This window comes from Maniola hyperantus, chromosome 5 (genome assembly GCF_902806685.2).
Source record: "Maniola hyperantus chromosome 5, iAphHyp1.2, whole genome shotgun sequence".
Classification (NCBI taxonomy): domain Eukaryota; kingdom Metazoa; phylum Arthropoda; class Insecta; order Lepidoptera; family Nymphalidae; genus Maniola; species Maniola hyperantus.
In genome coordinates, this window is record NC_048540.1 from 7,200,023 (window position 1) to 7,216,260 (window position 16,238).

Consider the following 16,238-nt stretch of genomic DNA (forward strand, 5'->3'; position numbering starts at 1 on the left):
GATCTAAGCGTGTACAAATAGACCCAGATAATGTTACGATAATTTTAAGGTTCCACACTATAACTAGCAGTAATAGTAATTCCATCCCGGGCACGTACCTCTAACATCTTAGAGTTAAGTGCATTTTAAGCAATTGAATATCATAATAAGCATGTGATTTAATGGTGATGTAACCTGAGTAAAGAAATATGTTTGCAAGAATACAAACCTGCTCAAAGGATTAGCAAGCTGAAGTGGCAATATGGGCAGGTCATGCCTGTCGCAGACCTACGGCTGATAAGGCAGACGTGTTCTACTCCAGAACACGGAGACCGCGTACCCGTAAGCGCAGCATGGGATGATCTCCAGCCCGTTGGACCGATGACCTGAAGAAGGTGGTGGGGAGTGGATGGATGAGGAAGACGGAGGACCGTGTTTGGTGGCGCGCTCTTAGAAGGCCTATGTCCAGCAGTGGACGCAAATAGGCTGATGGATTGGAACCTGCATGCCTGAGAGTATTCCATAATGTTCTTAAAGGTGTGTGAAGGCTGCCAATCCGCATTTGGCCAGCGTGGTGGACTATGGCCTAAAACATCCTCATTTTGAGAGGAGACCCGTGCTCAATAGTGTGCCGAATGATTGAGATGATAATGATGATTGATGAAATTGTAAAATTAGGAAAATATCTTACTTAAATAGTCTTTGTTTATTTATAGAATAGATTCTCTCACACAGGTAAGTATTCGTTATTACAGTAGGTATCTATCGTGAAGACAAAACTTCTCTTCTATACAAAGTCTACAATAAAGAAGAGCCTTAGAGCAAATGTTTACATTGATGGAAGCACCCGGACGTGGTATAATAGCGGTTTGTATGACAGTTCTGAATGAATGCGCTATGAAAACTTTATTCCACCACCGGATAATGCATTTTTAGCTTGTGATTTCTGTATTCTTGCAAACAGTTGCTCTTCACATTCATATATTGTTTTGGACGACATAATAGTACAAATACAAGATCTTATTAACTGCGTCTATTTTATTTGTACGAGGCCTCCCCTTTTAACTTATGACACTTACAGCCGTACTCAGAGTCGCTAATCGTTACTTAAGATTGAGTTAAAACGAGACAGTCAGGGAGTTCATTAGAATACCTCTATTAGTTACATATTGTTCTGATCTTTACTAATACGCCCAACTCAGGCCACCACCTAAAGACGCCTAATATCTGGATACCCCCAATCGCCAAGCTTAGGCAGTTGCTTAGCATAAAAGTCGGCCCACGCCCGCTCGGTACCCTCATTCCGGACATTGTCTTGATTACGTTACTTTGGAGTCCACCAATCACAACAAAGCATTCTCCCCTGTCCCCCGCCAACATTTTAAGATTTTGTTTTCATGCAAAATCTTGTATATGCGTACTCTTGAGGATGAATTCTCTGTGACGCCCAACCACTTATAGAAAATCTGATTACAAAGTACAACATACCCATCCGACAAATTTCCATACGAACCCGATGTTCGTTCCCGTGCCCTCGGGGATGTCTTCTGACGAGCTAACTTCGAATGGAGTTTCCTTTCTTTGACAAATAAGTATTACGAATTGAATTTAACTTTATAAGTTGTCATAATGTTTTTACGTAACGTGAACAACGAGAAAGAATTTCCAAATGTTATAAAAAGTTTTAAGAACTCAATAAACCAATACGATTTCTGGACAACCAAAGTTATATGCATACCTACATAAGCACATACTTATTAATATAATTTTACCATTTCTTAAAAAAGCTAGCTCTTGTACTACGGTTGTAAGTGACAAAACAGTTTCAAATGAAAGTTGGTTAAACTAAAATGGTGGGAAAGTTTTAACTGAACCCATACCTAACCACCCTTAAACGATATCTACGCAGCATCGTGATTTGTAACGTAACACTTAGCGGCACAGATCCAACTAACTGGAAATCGTATACAGGAACTCAGGTTAAAAAGACCAATTACCCTCAGGTTATACTCACGTATCCAGTCGACGTTAGTCTGAACGCTAAATACCCTCAGGTTATTTTGACCAGGGGAATTAGTAGTTCACCCTCTAGTTAAGATAACCAAATAAAGCAAAGGGTTGGTCTATTCTGAAGACTTTTACTAAGTAAATTAATGAACAAAATAGAATAATATTACAAAAATAATATTGTAATATGCGTGCTCTATATCTCTCTTAGCGATACAATCCGTAACGAGGAATTTCGAAGAAGAAAAGTGGCCGATATCCAGCTCAAAGTATTAGCAAGCTGAAGTTACAGTGGGAAGCAGGAGGTCATGGCTATCGCAGAATCGACAGCCAATGAGGCAGAGGTGTTGAAGAGTGGAGACCACCAGCCACGTACCGTTAAGCGTAGTGTAGGACAGCCTGAAGACTTGGACCTATGATCTGAAGAAGGTGGCGGGAAGTGGATGGATGTGGAAAAGGAAGGCCCGTTGTTTTTAGACGCGCTCTGCAAAAGGTCTATGTCCTGCAGTAAACGCATAAAAGCTGATGGAAAAAAATGCAATTGTAATATGCATATCTCGCTTTTGCATTCGCTGTAAAACTTGAAACAATAATTGAATATCGTCTGCAAAAGTCAGCTCACAAAACCACCGCATTTCACATCTCTGCGGTTGGCGTTTGCGTTTGCTATCATCGATTAGTCTTCTCTATCTCTATCTCTACATAGTCTACACTAATATTATAAAGAGGAAAACTTTGTTTGTATGTTTGTTTGTTTGTACTGAATAGGCTCAAAAACTACTGGACCGATTTTAAAAATTCTTTTACCATTCGAAAGCTACATTATCCACGAGTAACATAGGCTATATTTTATTTTGGAAAAAAATAGGGTTCCGTAAGATATTTGGGTTTTTCGGACACAAGGTGTAAAAAATCAACCAGAAAAGTTACTTATTTTGCGTACGCTGCCTAAACTATAAAAGATAGAACCATAAAATGTTCTAATTAATTGTAGATCTTATATATTATATAAAGAGGTAATGTCGTTAAGTTTGTTTGTAGGGGGTAATCTTTAGAACTACTGAACCGATTTTAAAAATTCTTTCACCAGTAGAAAGCTACATTATTCCTGAGTGACATAGGCTATACGGGATCTTTAAAAACCTAAATCTACGCGGGCGAAGCCGCGGGGATCAGCTAGTATAAAATAAAGTCGCTTCCCGCTGTCTGTATGTATGTATGTATGTATGAACGCTTAGATCTTTTAAACTACGCAACGGATTTTTATGCGGTTTTCACCAATAGATAGAGTGATTCAAGAGAAAGGTTTATAAGTAGGTATAGTTTAATTCTCAAAAAATTAGAGATCCCTAGAGAAATTGAAATAATGTGAATTAGGTCGAAAAAAAATCCTCTCATTTGAGTTTCAGAGGCAATGACACCACATTAGTATCTACATTGCACCCATGCGAAGCCGGGGCGGATCGCTAGTGATAATATAATCCTAAGTCACAATCGAGATTAAAATTATTCAACCTATTAATATTCGCCATTATTAAATTATCTCGAAATACCCTAACTATCACCTATTTAATAAAATCGACTGACAAGCACAGCTTAAACTGGTAGGTCTAGAATTCCTTGTATGTAGATATGTATAACGTAGGTTAACACTATGAAGGATTTTAGAAAATTCATTTACCGAGTGTCGGTTCGGAAAAACCTCAATTTCGCATTCGCAACTTTTTTACTTTACGTAGATAGTGGAGGAAATGTCTTGTATAATAGTTTTAAGTTATAAGACAAAAAATAAATGGCACTAAAGAAAGCTTTAAAGCTGCTTATCAAATTAAATGTACTGAAAAATACTTTATAATTTTTGCTTGCTGAAAACTAATTTCATAGAAAGTGTTCATAAATTCAACAATAATTAAACTACTTTATGTTAAACAGGATACCTACCTACTATACCAGCTTATTTTAATTATAACAGTTTGCTTTTCTCCGAGTATGTATTACAAGACGCGCGGTCTTCTTACTGCAGTGTTTCAATGTTCTTTGAATAAAAAATAAAGTAAGTTATTAATAACAGGGTTGAAGCCAATTATAACGGATAGGATTTAGGTTTTTTTTAAACCCTAGGAAATCTCTGATTTTCCGGAATATAAAGTATGAAAAATATGCATAATATATTATGAAAAATATAACAGAGATACAGACAGATTCACTTTCGCTTTATAATATTAGTAGTTAGTAAATTAACGCATGTTATATTTATGAAATAAGTGTAACGCCACAGGTCAAGATGGCATTCGGGGAGGGAACGCTCCGCACACCCGCACAGCCTTCGCGCTAACCCGGTGCGAGCGAGCGCAGGTGACGTGCGGCTGTGCGGGGCGTCCCCCCGCCTCATATCCCGCTTGCCATCTCAACCTGTCGCTGACTATAGGTATCTCTATATCTACATGCAAGTCCAACCCACGGTGGTAACAACGTTCAACAAGTAGGTACTTATTGTTAGAGTTTAAAATATTCCTATTGTGCACATATAACTTTTACCTTTATTAACAACGCGAAATCCAATAGTGTTTCGAGTACAAATAGAATTTATTTTCACCCTGTATTTTTGAACATAAAGGAATCGAAATAAACGTTTATAACGCGCTTCCGTAAACCAAATAGGTAACCGAGCGTAGGTATTTTATTTCTGAAATTCCAACTAGTGAGTGCACGTCGTGTTTTATCCTGGATCCGGTTAAAACTGGACTTGTGTATTTTTTAGAAAGTAGAACTTTTAGAAGTACCTAGTTAAGTGTAAATATTACCTTTTACTTATGGGCCAACTAGATGATGCCCGCGACTTCGTCCGCGTGGATTTAGGTTTTTTTTAAATCCCGTGGGAACTCTTCAATTTTCCGGGATAAAAAGTAGCCTATGTCCTTACCCGGGATGCAAGCTATCTCTGTACCAAATTTCATCAAAATCGGTTGAACGGGTGGGCCGTGAAAAGTTAGCAGATAGACAGACAGACAGACACTTTCGCATTTATAATATTAAGTATGGATATACCACTGCCGCTAGACGTTCCTTATTTTTAAAAATTTACGTCAATCCGTTCCTCCGTTGCGACGTGATTGTAAGACAAACCAACCAACCAACCAACGAATAAACCAACAAACACACTTTTGCATTTATAATAATTATGCGTAGTGATAATTTAAAAAAATGTGAGTGACGCAATATAGTCCGGTTTTCGGCATTATCCTATGATAACCTAGCCAAAGATATATTCTGAGAGCAAGCAAAGTTCCAGCATGTAATTTAATTAAGCTTACCACAGAAACCTACTTGTGATAGGGACGTGATAGTGAGGACTCTAACCGCAGGGGCATTTCGTACATTCAAAGCATAGTCCATAACCGTCCGTAACATGTGCTTCGGGCGAATTCAGCTTATCAAACTTCAAAGGCTAGCAAGCACGTATATACTCGTCACCTCGTCTGTTGATTTACTCATAAACATCAACACAAAATTCATGCAATTTCAAAACAGAATTATTAAATTCATATGATGTATTAATAACACTTCCGCATAATATGATCAACAGAATTGTCCTTTGTAGTTGCAAATTATTATTTATTAATCATGTAAAATATTTAGAGCTACTCCACAATAAGTACGTTTTGTACATAATATTAGTCCTCTTATGAGCGTTTACAGTGCTATTGTTTAATACGCAACAGCCTGTATGTCAAACTTGACCTCATTGCATTGCAAATTTTCTTTTTCTTCAGAGCTGTGTCAGAGGATACGTAATATTATATTATCGGCAGCAAAGGCAGCAAAGTTTATTCGTAAAATTAATAGCTTTCTAAAATGTACATCCGTTTTAGAAAGCTGCTGGTATTTCAAATTAAATAATTCAAAATTTCTACTATGGATTTTTACTACCTACCTACCTCTGAAGCATTCATCACAGAATAAAACAGAAAAGTAGGTAAGTAAAATAAGGAGGAAAAGGGTTAATTGGACACAGTACAGCGTAATAGCCTATCTGAACCTCCTGCGGCTACGTGGATCGTTAATTTAACGCTTGTGAGCGGATCTCTATAACATGAGTTAGGGTTCCGTACACGAAGGATGCCACCGGGCCCTATTACTAAGCCTCCGCTCTCCATACGTCCGTCCACTCGTCTGTCTGCCTGGCAGTGGCGTGCAGCTCATAGAAGCATAAACGCACTGCTTACCCTCATTGTAAGAAATCAATGCTTACTTTTTCATTATAACCTGCCGTAAAACAAGTTCATACCTAAATGCATACCCTGGCTTGAACTCCTGTGCACGCCACTGCTGCCTGGCTGTTTGTCAGCGGGCTGTATCTACCTATCTTATGAATAGGTAGAGAGTTCAAATTTTCACGTGTGTATTTCTATTGCCCTAATCTATAATATAAAAATGAATCACTAAATGTGTTGCTCATCGCAAATCTCGATAACAGCTGAACCGATTTCGCTAACTCTTTTTTTATAATATTGCTTGAAGTACGAGGATGGTTCTTATGGAGAGAACATTTTTAAAATTAGAATCGACTGGTAGGCGGTACGAAGTTCGCCAAAACTTTCAAAATGACAGTCATGTAAATTAAAAACAAATTAAAAGTACATAATCTTCTACCATGGCACGGAACCCTTTGTGTGGGTCCGACTCGCACTTAACCGGTTTTGATTTTTCTATGAAAAGATTTGCTCGTTATCTGACTATAGACGAGTAAGTATTTTACTGAGAGCGTGGTATTCACAAAACCACCACATTTCTATCATTCATTCATTCATTCATTCCAGATAAAATTACAAGATTTATCAACCTAAACAAGAGAATACTGCTTTATATAGCATACAAGCTGATGCCAGCGACTTCTTCCGAGTAGATTTAGATTTTCGAAATCTCGAAGGAACTCTTTGATTTTCTGGAATAAAAAGTAGGTAGTTATGACACTCGCCTTTAATAGTGTGGCTGATTCAATTGTACACAATCTCTAAACTAAACTAAAATGTCACCCCTAAATCTATTGCTATCCCTTTCATAATGTTGCTTGCGGAAAAGGATGGCACTAGATTTAGACCTGCTAATTTAGTTTAGTATAGAGATTGTGTACAAGAGAATCGGCCCCAATGTCTGTCTATAGTGGGATTACGTAACAAAGAGAGCGCTATACTAACTTCTTTCCGTGGATAGAGTCAAGTAAGTAAATCAGGATCAAGTCATTCTATTTTTGCCAAAAAATGTGAAAACATCATCAAGTAACATTCAAAGTATTTTGTCATCCTAACTAGATAAACTCGTGGAAATATCATAAGCTGCGGAGAGAGCAGTGTTCGAAGTTCCACAGCGTGATAGGAACTTAAAATAGGATATCCGAAGGCGAACCAAAGTTACCAACATTGTTTACAAAATTAGCAATTTACAGTTTTACACTGAGTAAGCTCGTAAAACTATGGCCCAAAATGTTCATAGACTAAATAATTTTATGTTAATTAATCAATCAATCAGCCTGTTTGCGTCCTCTGCTGGACATAGGCCTTCCCCAATCCCCGCCTTCCTCATCCACCCACTTCCCGCTACCTTCTTAATTTTATGTAATGATGATGAACTAAGATTATTTACTACAGGAAATTTATGTAATTACGTAACAATTGTTATTTTCGAATACTGACGTTAGTTTTTTTCTACACATATCTAGGTATCAATGTGCTATCAACTACCTTTGTCCGAAAATACATAGATTTAAGAATGAAATGCATAGAAGTCCTATTTTACAGGGTATTTACCTATATAAAAACACAAAATTGTAAAAAAAATACGTAACGTACGTAACGTAAATAACGAAAATAACTAGGTATACACAATATATAAATTAAAGTTTGTCTATATCAAGGCATTATTGCCCGTTGAAAGCCACATCTATACAACACTAGCTGAAACCAACAAACCAATAAACCAACAAAAAAAACACTTTCGCAATTATAATATGTAGTGATTGAATAAAAAACACAAGATGAAAAATCGTTTCATCCCTAAAACACTTTTAGTCTTGCAATGCACGCGATATTTCACAATATTTTCACAACGGATAACCATCAAATTCAATTTATGATATTTACCGTAGAGAGGTGAAATGGAGCTGGTTCGTTTGAGGATCGCAGCACCCTTGAGGCATTCATGTATAACATAGCGCTTGTTAATCGCCTCGAAGTGGATTCAATCACACACTCTGTCGAATAGGCTATTTAGTCTGTACCGGGGTACACTATTTAGCGCCTATGTTCCGGTAAAATCTTTTCATTCACCTACAAGATCCGCAAGATTCAGGCGACTTATAGACCTATGTCCAGCCGTGGACTATCGGGTAACGATGATGAAAAGTAATATATTGATAATTAGAAACAGGTTTTCATTTCAGTAAAATATTAATTCTATCTCAGTCCATTCCTTTGAGCCTTTGTTTGAAGAACGTAAAATTTACTCAAACAAATTGGCTGTATAATTAAATTAACAAGAGAAGTCATTCTAGAGTGAATCGGATGGCCGACGAATTACGTAAATTCAAAAGCTGTCAACAGAAATAAATTGTATTTCCGATATCCACTCTTGGTCAGCTTTTTAAGAAAATACTTTTTAAAGAAAGCAAAATACCTCAGTTATTACTGATCATTACTTTATTAAAAAGTCCGTCAATAAATTTGTCCGACTGTTTCGTTGTTGAAGCTTTTTTTACACAAAAAAGTATGAAATTTATTTAGGTGAAACTTTTGTAATCCAAAATATATAGATAGATGTATACATAGATAATAATATTAATTTTTAACCTAAGCTTTGACGCTCTCACTTTTTCACTAGAACTACAATTACAATTTTTTTGCAATTGTGTTTTAAGTAGATTAATTATTCCATTACTTCTAACGAACCTATGTATTAATTTGTGTGTATGCCTAGTTGCAGGACGTGGCGAAAAAAATATAAAGATCTGTAAAACCTTGACTTGTCGAGTACAGGTCTGAACATAGGTTTGTCAGTTCTGTGTGATCTTGTCTTTCGAAGTAACTCAATGGGGGATCGAACCAAGAACCTTTTGCGTGCACAAAGTTTTGTTTTGTATTTGTAAAATGTACGTTTTCAATTTTCACTACACTAGCGGCACGCTATGATGGCCGGTTTGACACATTACAATAGTGATGTGGAATGTCAATTTATTCTCGAACAAAAAACAATTAAGTTTTGTTTTTGTACCTGATTAAATAGGTTTAATAAAACAAAAATGTATATGTTTATTTAATTTATTTGAACGAACTGAATATTTGAACGAAAATGAATATACATACTTTATATGCACACAAGAAACATATGAATACAAAAGATACCGAAAAAGGTGCCACAAAAGGCCATAATTAATCAGATTCGTCCATACTACTATTTTCACTGTCGTCACTGCTATCATCACATACATTAATAATTATATGTTCGTTTTCTATAATATTATCTATTTTCACATCTCTTTCATAATCTTCCCTTATTAATTTAACAGTTCTATTCACAACCTTTTCCCAGTCTCCTTTAGTCACATGTTCACAAGCTTCTTCTAATAATTTTAGCATTTTTTTTGTGGTAAATGGGGGTTCTGTATTGTGTCTTGCAGCATATCCCTTAATTTGAGCCCACACCAACTCAATCGCATTATACTCACAATGGTAAGGCGGTAACCGTATAACTCTGTGCCCATGTTCTAATGCTATTTCGTCAATGACGTATCGGATCTTGGTTGGTTTGTTTTCTTTTAAAAGACGTACTAATTCCGCTTTTAACATATTCATGTTTGCATCTACGCCATTTTTACGAAGCCATGCGACGATATCAGCTTTCTTTTGGGATTGGGCAGGTGGCTTGTCAATTTGCATCGAGTGGTATGGGGCGTTGTCCATAATTATAATAGATGGTTCAGGGAGGCTACACAACATTGAGGTAAACCATTCAGTAAACTTTTCTCCATTCATGTCTTCATGATAGTCTCCAGTGGTTTTTGACGCAAAAGCCATGAGAGAACCTTCGACAAACCCGTTGATGGTTCCGGCGTGACAAATTATAAGTCGCGATCCTTTTCCTACAGGAACTTTGGAAGTAGATGCTGCTGTGTCATCGTTCCAAGAACGGCCTACAGTATGGTTAGCATTAAGCCATGTTTCATCCAAGAACACAACATTTTGCCAATTTTTGATTTCTTTCACTTGCCGTAAAAAAGTATACCTTGCCATCGCTATATCAAATCTTTCCATCAATATTTTGCGTTTGTTACATTTTTTGTATCGAAATCCAATGGTCTTCAAAATCTTCGTTAAAGAACTTTCCCCACCGAAGAATAATCCAGCTTCCTTCAGTGAATGCACCAACTTTTTTCTTGTTGGATACTCCTTCTGTAAATAGTAGCCGTAAACATGTCTTCGGATAGCATCGGCATCAAAGCTATCGATGCCTACGACTGGTTTTGCTCGTTTTCTCTTTTTTGGTGTGTGAAGTTTATTTTCTTCTGTGCCAGTCTCGCCATATTTTTTTTTAGTTATCCGTCTAACAGTTCGTTGTCCAATATTAAGCGCATCAGCTACGCGTTCAACCACTGACGTTATAGGTAAAATTGGCCCTCCATTTTGAGCTTCACGATCGAAATAGTTACGAAGGCGTATTAGGAACTCACGTGTCTGACTATTTAGAACAGTTCTCTGCGTACGTTCGGTCATATCGACGAAATCCACAACAAAGGGCTTGAACAGAGTCCAAATTAACGAGCAAGGGTCAACAGTAATGCAGTATCAATATTTGAAATCCAAAGCCAGGTCAAAACTATATCACAATCGCATTGCACTGACAGTTTATACTTTTCGAAGCAACGTCAATTCGAAACTGCTTTGTTTTGCATTGAGCATTGACGCGAGTTTGCCGGAGGTAGTAGTTGTGCTAGCCAGCGATCCTATGTGACGATCGTATTAGATTCCATTTTTAAAAATTTATTGATATTTTTTTGCGATTTCAGAGGTTTGTCCACATAGTGAAAATTGTTCATATTCACAAGTACATTCACCCCTTAAATGGTGCAAACTGATTTTTCTACACTTGTATACATTTAAGAAATCAATTTAATAAATAAATTTTGAGTCCTAAACCTAAAACTACATTCGATAAAATTTATGAATCTCTGCACATCACTATCGTCAATAAAGTAATACAATTATTTCCTTCAAAGTCGTTATCAATTAATACGGAACTTCATGAGCGGACAAACGTCAAACCGGCCATCATAGCGTGCCGCTAGTTTAAGCGTTTCGTCAGTGTTGTACAATATGGCAGAAATCTCGACAGGTTCTCGACAAACGTGTCGATAAAATAAAATGTCGACTCTCGTAATACTCGCGTAAAACGACCCTCGTTGAATTTCAAATCGATCTCTGCTTAGAAAGTACACAGCTGACAGAGTGAAGTGCCAGCTGATTTTCATTTCATGTCACCAACCTAGAAACAAAAGACAATGCAAATTCATTCGTATGTCTAGTTCCAACATCGCATGTTAGTCGATTGCACTAGTTTTTGACGTAACCTAAGTCGCTGTCTAGTTCCGAGAGCGCGTATTAGTTGATTGCACTAGTTTTTACGGTTACCCAAGTCGGCGTCTAGTTCCGACATCGCATGTTAGTCGATTGCACTAGTTTTTGACGTTAACCTTAGTCGGTGTCTAGTTCCGAGAGGGCGTATTAGTTGATTGCATTAGTTTTTACGTTCACCTTAGTCGGTGTCCAGTTCCGACAGTGCATATTAGTCGATTGCACTGGTTTTTAACGTTAATCATCGGTAACTGGATAGATCACTGACTTGAGAGGTGTAAATTTAGGCTTTAATTTTTCTTAGATCACATCAAACCATCTAAAATCTGAAAATCTTAGTTGACCTTAGAGATGAAATCGTATCCCTTGATCTCGAGGCCTTCTAAGCCCACAGTGTTATTTTCCCACGTAAACCGAAGGGGTTTCACAGCAAAAAAAAAACCGCGGAAATTATAGTATTTATATGATGCCTTAATAATCCTTTTTTCAAGGAAGACAACAAAGTGTACAAAATATGTTCATTTCAGTTAAGTATAACTCAATGGGCCAAATATATCTTATGCAATAAGTTAATGTCCCAAGAACGTTATTTATAGTTCAACTTAAAATCTTAAATCAATAGTTTTATGGTTATCTTAGCTATTGAATCTTCTCACAAATAAAACTAAGTTGAGGAGTTATGGAGGTCTAATGTGATTGTACCTAATTTCGTATTCCATTCTTCCATCTTCTGCTATCTACACCTAGGTTGTAAATAATAAAAATAATTATAATACTTATTATAATTTTTCACTGCAATCTCATCTGGTGGTAAGTGATGATGCAGTCTAAGATGGAAGAGGGCTAACCTGGAAGGGGTAAACCCCTTTGGTTTCTACACGGCATCGTACCGGAACGCTAAATCGCTTGACGGCACGGTTTTACCAGTAGGGTGGTAAACATCATCATCGTCAACCGATAGACATTCACTGCTGGACATTGGATATAGGTCTCTTGTAGGGACTTCCACACGCCACGGTCTTGCACCGCATGAATCCAGCGGCCCTGCGACTCTTCTGACTTCTGACTCTTCCGCTGCGAGATCACCATTCCAGGACTTACAGACCCCAACTGACTCAATAGAGGTAGATATCGTATTGAGTAGGTAATATTATTCTATTAAAAACACCCTCTGTTGATTTAAAAAAAAAATCGGTCCGGAAATGTACATACTTACATTTTTTTAAAAAGTTGAAAAAAAATCGGCCGAATTGAGAACCACCTCCCTTTTGGAAGTCGGTTAAAATAAATTCCGTTCAAATGAGTTTGGCTATGCTTGTTCCTAAGTATCAAAAGTCGATAGTCACTATAGTATATATCCTTTTAGATGTCCTTTCCATTAGTATCGTCTAATGGACTGTGTAATTCGACGACAAGCAAACAATACACCTACGCATTGACTAAATTACATACTTCTTTGTTTCAGTGAGCCGAGGGTTTGAAAGATAATACTGTGTAGTATCAGATAATGCAAAAAATATGGACTTCGTCCGCGTGAACTATGCAAATTTCAAACTGGTATTTCACAACTTTAGGGGTTGAATTTTCAGAAAGCCTTGTTTAGCGGTTGCCTACGTCATAATTGCTATCTGCATGCCAAATTTCAGCCCGATCAGTTCAATAGTTTGAGCTGTGCGTTGATAGATCAGTCAGTCAGTTACCTTGTTCTTTTATATATTTATATCGTTTCAATAATTATTTAAGTCCATAAAATGTAATCATATCAGCTAATTGTAAAAGTAAAAATTTCCGTATTCAAATTATATTATGTCTAATTAATCCAAAAGATAAATAATGCTGCATTTCATTTTCGGCAAATTTCTTTGTTTGTCATTCCTTTGTAAATAGTGGGTGCAGTACGCTTAGTATAAGATTTACAACTCGCCAACGTTAATAGTATTTGAGAGTCGAAAGACATTAACGTCAAAGTAAAATTGATCGTAAGAGCCTTGAATTGATGTGAAAAATTCAATACCCCTGATTTTTATTTCGCAACGTTTCCTCTTGGAGCACGGGCTGTAGATGTGTAGACAAACTTGAGCTTTAAAACAAGGCGATTACAGTTTACTATAACGCTGAAGTGTTTCGACACTCGAATACTACAAACGTTGGTGAGACATAAAATTTCGTACTAAGCATACTGGGCGCTGGCGTAGCTGGCGAGATAAAGTTTTTTAATATGGAAACACTACCAGCATGAATTTTGCCAGTTTCGTACAAAATAGTCTATATTTAAACCACAAGACTCACGATTCCCGTCTGCGTGATACTAAATGAATTATTTATACCACATTGTATCGTAGAAAGGATAACAATAAAGATTTTATTTATATAAAATTAATTCTTGACTTTGTATAAATCGACTTCATTAATATTTTATTGTATTTCGTCATGTCCACGAATTCGTCAGCTTAGGTATTTTTAAAAATCCCGTGAGTACCTACTCTTTATTTACCGGGATAAAATAATACTTAGGTAAATTAATAATACCTAGGTATAAAAATAATACTAGGTATTTTATTTTTGGTTTTAACTAGGTAGGTACTATAGGAGGCATAATATGCAACTCTCGGTCATTTACTATACTTATGCAAAAATCACGTCGATCCACTCGTTGCTCCGTTGCGGCGTGATTGAAGGAGAAACCAAAAACAAACATACTTTTGCATTTATAATATTTTAGTCCTAGAGATTTTACCAGTAAATGATAAGTTTACCAATATCTCTTTATCTAGCTATTATTAGTAAGTATAATACGTGACAAGTCGAGATGGCCATCGGGGTGGGGAAGTCCCTGTGCTAACCCAGTGCATGATATCGTGGGTGACGTGTGGGTGTGCGGAGCGTCTCCCCGGCTCATACCCCGATTGCTATTTCGACCTGTCGCGTACTAAAGTTAGGTGTATTTGCACAAATGAGAGCCACTTTCAAAATGTTGTTATCATCATCATGATCAACCCATCGCCCACACTACTGAACACGGGTCGTGCTCCTGAATACCTAATAGGTACCTACTAGGTACCTACCTATTATAATAATATTCGGATATTTCTTGGTATTCGGATCTCAGAGCAAGCTCCATGCAAAAGGAGTTTATGAATGTAACCACAGACAGAGATATTAATTTGTAGAACGTGACTACCAAACATTGAGTTTAGTTAGTTAATATTATTCTAACTCAATTTGTATGGAGAGTGCTCCAAATACACTTCTCTTAAGCAAACTAGATAGGTAGATAGATATTATTAAGTATTCTGTGCTGGTGCCACTGGTACATCCAACATAAGTATAACGTTAGCTCCAGTAGGTATAGTACGCGAAAGGTCGAGATAGCAATCGGGATATGAGGCAGGGGGACACCCCGCACTCCCGCAGGTCAACCGCGTTCGCCCGCACCCGGTTAGCGCGGGGGCTATGCGGGTATGCGGGGCGTTATCTTCCCGGTTGCCATCATCTCGACTATAGGTATGGGTGATTAGCAACATTCTCTTTATTTCTTAAATACGTTAAGTTAATCAATAAAAATCGTAGGAGGATCAGATTTAGTGCTTACCTAAACGAGAAAGAGAGTAATTACCTATAGCTTTTAATTCATAATAATTAATACGAAAAGAATAAAATCATTCGTTGGTATGTTTTTGTTTGTGCTTGTAGTAATAATATTATTATTTGATAATAATTTAGCATACGCCCGGCATACCTTTCAATGCGACAGAAAGTCCCGCAAGTTCCAACAACAACTATACCAAGTTTCAACTCAATCGAATGGATGATGCGTAAACTTAGACCCATTACGCACGGTCGACTAGTCGCCCGGCAACTCAGTCGACGGCGATAGTTAGAATCTGTAATTTATATGGAAGTTACAGAATTTATAAGAAAGCTCAGAGTCACTCAGCGGGCGATGGAGAGAGCAATGCTTGGAGTTTCTCTACGTGATCAAATCAGAAATGAGGAGATCCGTAGGAGAACTATAGAGTAACCGACATAGCTCAACGGGTTGCGAAGCTGAAGTGGCAATGGGCAGGGCACATAGTTCGTACAACCGATATACGTTGGGGTCCCAAGGTGCTGGAATGGCGAGCTCGCACCGGAAGACGCAGCGTTGGAAGACCCTCCACTAGGTGGACGGACGACATCAGACGAGTCGCAGGGAGCCGCTGGATCCAGGCGGCGCAAGACCGTGGCGTGTGGAAGTCCCTACAAGAGACCTATGTCCTGCAGTGGACGTCTATTGGTTGATGATGATGATGATGATGATATGGAAGTTGCCATACCTATGCGCACGGAGTTGCCGGGCTACTAGTCGACCTTGTGTAATGGGTCGTAAAAGCAACGAACATACATACAAATCGACCAACATTTATTTTACAAAAAAAAGAATTAACTTAATTACATACATACTTATCCGTTTAGTTTTTTTGTTAAACAAAAGTTTAATCTCGTCATTTCACTTAACATGAAATAAATTGTTAAATTGCACCTTAGTAAAACTAGAGAATAATGGCATGCTTTTACGCTAAGAGCTTGCGCTTGATTTAAGTGCGCTGTCGTGGTGACAATGGGGCCGATTCTGTTGTACACAATCTC

General features: G+C 37.5%; 2 protein-coding genes across 7 annotated transcripts in view; both read right to left on the reverse strand.

Annotated features, from left to right (window-relative positions):
- The window catches only part of LOC117982357 (multiple inositol polyphosphate phosphatase 1-like), an 81,552-nt gene extending 70,227 nt beyond the window's left edge, over positions 1-11,325 (reverse strand). Inside the window, exon 1 of the transcript XR_011236786.1 lies at positions 9,150-11,325. The gene's annotated coding sequence lies outside the window, so the exon portion shown is untranslated. The remainder of the gene's footprint in view (positions 1-9,149) is intronic.
- Positions 1-16,238, reverse strand: part of LOC117982117 (uncharacterized) — a 140,921-nt gene that overhangs the window by 61,848 nt on the left and 62,835 nt on the right. The window lies entirely within an intron of this gene.